This window comes from Lolium rigidum, chromosome 6 (genome assembly GCF_022539505.1).
Source record: "Lolium rigidum isolate FL_2022 chromosome 6, APGP_CSIRO_Lrig_0.1, whole genome shotgun sequence".
NCBI lineage: Eukaryota > Viridiplantae > Streptophyta > Magnoliopsida > Poales > Poaceae > Lolium > Lolium rigidum.
The window spans coordinates 45,932,584-45,936,973 of NC_061513.1; positions in this window are offsets into that span (position 1 = coordinate 45,932,584).

Genomic DNA, 4,390 nt, shown 5'->3' on the forward strand with positions numbered 1-4,390 from the left:
AACCAGGCAATACAGGTAGGAAGATGCTCCTGATATTGGTGTGTTTCTCTAATCTGTACAGGCAGGAAGACGCAGCAGGGCTAGGTGTGGTGGATCTGTACTGCTTCTAACGGAGGTTTGATTAATAGTAGTGATGTTCGGTTTGAAACTACACTGGTGATTTTGGTTTACAAGCAATACACGATGTGTCCATCATGTAGTAACCTGTTTGATACTGGTTTTAGTCTGTGATCTGCTGGAGCAGGTGTGATTCTTTTTTTTCCATTCTGATCCCTAATCAATTGAATCAGTTTTTTGTCCTACGGCAAGAATAATATTTGGGTATAATCCCCGCATGTGTACTGGACGAACTTAACATCACACGTTGGAGATTTAGGTCTGGTAGTAACTATGGGAGACGTGGAATTATGTGATTGTGTGCCTTGCATATTTTGTGCCCATGTGAGGTGGTTCAAGTTGTCAATTCATTGCTACTTTTAGCTAATCTATTGTATTGTATTACCCCTCTTAGGTTTCTTTTCCTCACGTATGGATAATTGAAGCCAGAAAGAACCAATTGTAATCAGAAGACATGCGCGAAGGACTAAAGGTTTTTACTATCACAGATCGATTCAATTGTACTCCATTAAATAAATTTAGTGCCTTATGTGTGCAGCTTGCAGATTTCCTGGTCTACTATTATGATTGTGTGATCCATTCCTCGCTCTGTAGGTAAGCATGCTTTCATTGGAAAAATGAACTTAGAAAAATGGTTATCTCCTGATTTTGGCATGTACAGACATCTTATATTTTTGATAGAAAATGATTTGCTTATTAATATTTTAAATAATATGCATACCGTAAATGTTAAATGCTTCGTATATGCAGCTTTAATACTTTCAGTTCTTTTTAAGGAGGAATTGGATAGATTTATTTCTTCAACTTTTACTTACATGGCTTCCTTGCTCACAGTAGATTACTAAAGCCGGTTGGAGCTAGGCAGGCCACCAGCAAGTGAAGTATTACTTGTCGCTATATCCTAATGTGTACGACTCGTTTTATCTATTACACTTTTCTTTGTGTATATGGTCAACCAGTGCAATACAAGGTTCCTTGTCTAAGCTTCTTGCCTATGCTCCTGTGATCTAGATGTAAAGACTGCAGAACATAACCGTGCGCAGCAAACAGTTGATATTTGGTTTGCAGATTGAGTACCTGCATCATTTTTTTAGAATGCAAGTAGTTTGTAAGTGACTGGTTAGTAGTACTTCTGTTGTCAAAAAATTCTGCCCGATTCTCCCGGATAGAGGTATTCTGTCCACCTTAAAGTTTATTGTGAAAATTAATGATACAAATATTGCAGGCAATGAAATATTGTTAATTGAACAACTTGACGTACAATTGATTATTGGAAACATTTCACTTGGGGCACATTTTAGTAGTTCAAATAGTTTTCCGGGTCAATGATTGGCTTATGTATCTAATAAGACATTATGGTTCTATGTTATATGTTTTTCCATAAAGTTATTTTCGTTTTATTAATTTAAATTGTGAACACACATTTTATATAAGTAGGACCTAACCTACTTAATTTTCCGCTGCAGGAGGTAAACTTAAAAAGACTACTGTATGGTCAACTTCCATATATCAAGAATCCAACGAGGAGGAGGCATGGAGAAGGCAAACAAATGATTTCACTTTATTTCTAGGTTTTGTTTGATTAAAAAAATGTGTCCGGATAGCTAGATAAATTAGTGTTCAATGTTCATTTTCTATCAGGTTGATGTATGTAACTCAGATTGTGTTTTCGAATTTCATTGAATAAAGCTTTATGATTTATTTATAATTATCCTTGAGTTAAGATTGATGTGTTTCCTAAATTGTAACAAAATAGTATGCTTGTAAAATCTGAAGTTCAAGTGTCATTTAGAAGAACGGGAAGAGTGTCAAAACTGATTTGTGGTTATCAAATTATATCTATAAACTATATAGCTGCATGGCAATTCCGGTAGGGTAGGCAACAACGTATAAAACTGTTGCTAAGCTCTATTTCTATTCGTTGCTATCTACCAACGCCCATGTTACCAACGGACCTATATGCGTTGCATTGTACCCTTGCAACACCCAAAAACGCAACGCATCTTTATTCGTTGGTAGAGGCGCTAGCAACGCCTAAATAGACATTTAGATACAGATAAATGCGTTGTTGTAGGAGGGGTTCTGTCAGGCTGCAACCGCAGGGACTTCCGGAACAGCAGGAGGAACGTCGGGAACAGATCTTGAGAAGCAGACGTGTCTAGCTAAGTATGCCACTCCGACAAACCTCCAGAGCTCAGCTCCTGCAGTTGGCTCAGAGCTGGAAAAGCAAGCATGACTGGCTAAGTATGCCACCCCGGCGAATCTTCAGAGTTCGACGCCTGCAGCCATCACCGCGGATCAGATGCATACGATCTCGAAAGACCAGTTCGGCATGATGCCGAAAAGGAGGACAATCGGCTATTCCAAGCCGTACCCCAACGAGTAGGAGTTGATCCCGCTACCACCCAAATATCGGCTCCCTGATTTCACCAAGTTTAATGGATCAGATGGTTCCAGCTCCATCGAGCATGTGAGCCGATATTTGGCACAGCTGGGCACGATCTCAGCATCAGACGAGCTGCGCGTGAGGTTCTTCGCACAGTCCCTCACGGGATCGGCTTTCGGGTGGTACACATCGCTGCCACCGGACTCAATCCGGACTTGGAAGCAGTTGGAAGAGCGAGTTCCACGTGCGGTATCACTCGAAGGCTTCCGAGGCTGGCATTGCCGATCTAGCACAAGTACGACGAAGCGCGGGGAAACGAGTGTCGAATACGTCCAGCGCTTCGGGACCGTTAGGAACCGATGCTATTCGGTTCATGTGACTGAAAAAGACGCGAGTCGAGTTGGCGGTGGTGGGTCTCTCATCATCGATCAAGGACGTGGCCTCCCAAGCGAGACTACCCTTCACCGGCGCACATGGTGCGAAGCCGTCGGCATATGAACAGCGCCACCCGGATGTATACCGGGATAAATTCAAGCGCGCGGTGGTCCTGGTTGAGGCGAGAAGAAGATGAAGGTGCTTGCGGGAGATCAAGAGGTAGCAGTGGCTGAATGGACTCGGGGGGCAAGCCCCGTGTCCTGTAAATGGGTTAAGCCACAAGGTCCTCCAAAAGGGTTTGACTTCGACGTGACCAAAGCTGAGCAAATTTTCGACCTCTTACTCAAGGAGAAGCAGCTAAAGTTACCCGAAGGCCACAAGATCCCCACGGTGCAGGAGCTGAACGGAAAGCCATACTGCAAGTGACATAACACGTTCACCCACGCCACCAACGACTGCAGGGTGTGGCGTCGGTAGGTCCAAATGGCGATAGAACAAGGGCGTCTAATTTTCAGCCAGTACACCATGAAGGTCGACACACACCCCTTCCCCGCCGTTAACATGGTGGAGTGCACTTACCATGGAGGGTGCCAGCCAGGATTCTCGTGCAATATTAACATGGTAGGGCCTGGGCACCACTCTGGTAAGGACGGAGATGAGGGCAGTTGCTCTCATAGCAAGGACACGGAGGAAGCCGCTCCACGCGATCGGCTCCGTCACGATGGCAAGCGCTACATCACAGAGGGAGAAGTGAGGAACGTAAGATATCAGCGACCTCTCTCTGATCACCTCCTCAACAAGTATGTGGGTCAATATGACCAACGCCGGCGATACAACGACGATGATGAAAGAGTTCGTCTGGCTAGGGACGCTAGGAGACACCGTCGGCATGATCGCGACGAGGAGAGATATGAGCGCCACGCCCAGGAAAAGTCGAGAGAGCAAGACGACGTGGATAGGCATTGGGACTGCCCCTTCTTCAGACAACTGCTGGGATTCGGGAATGAGCCGATTGCCTACAATCGGCAACTGTCCGAGAATGTAGACAAAAGAAGAAGGATGCGGCTAACGTGTCCGTGTTCAAACGTCTAGGACCTCTCCCGCCTCGGAACAAGCACGCTGAGTCCGCTCGGGTAGAAGATCTCGAGGAACTAGAGGACGATGATGAAGAAGACAAGTATCATCGGCCAAGATGGTGCCCTGATGGGCTCAGCCGTTCCCAAAAGCGTAGGGTTCAGCGACTACGTGGGTTGGAGGAAGCCGAAAGGTTATACCTGCACACGTTGAGGAAGGCGCGGCCTGATTTGGCTGCTAAAATTCAGCGAACCCTGGGCGAAGAAGGTCGGCCACAAAGGAAAGAGTGGCGCCCCAGACAAAAGAAAGCCGATGATGAGACATCGGCTGGCACAAACATGGTGTTCATCCTTCCAACGGAGTTTAGTGCTCCAGGAGTAGACGAAGCACCTGTGGCACAACTTGACTGCGGCCCACGGTCGGTCATCTTTGAGAAGC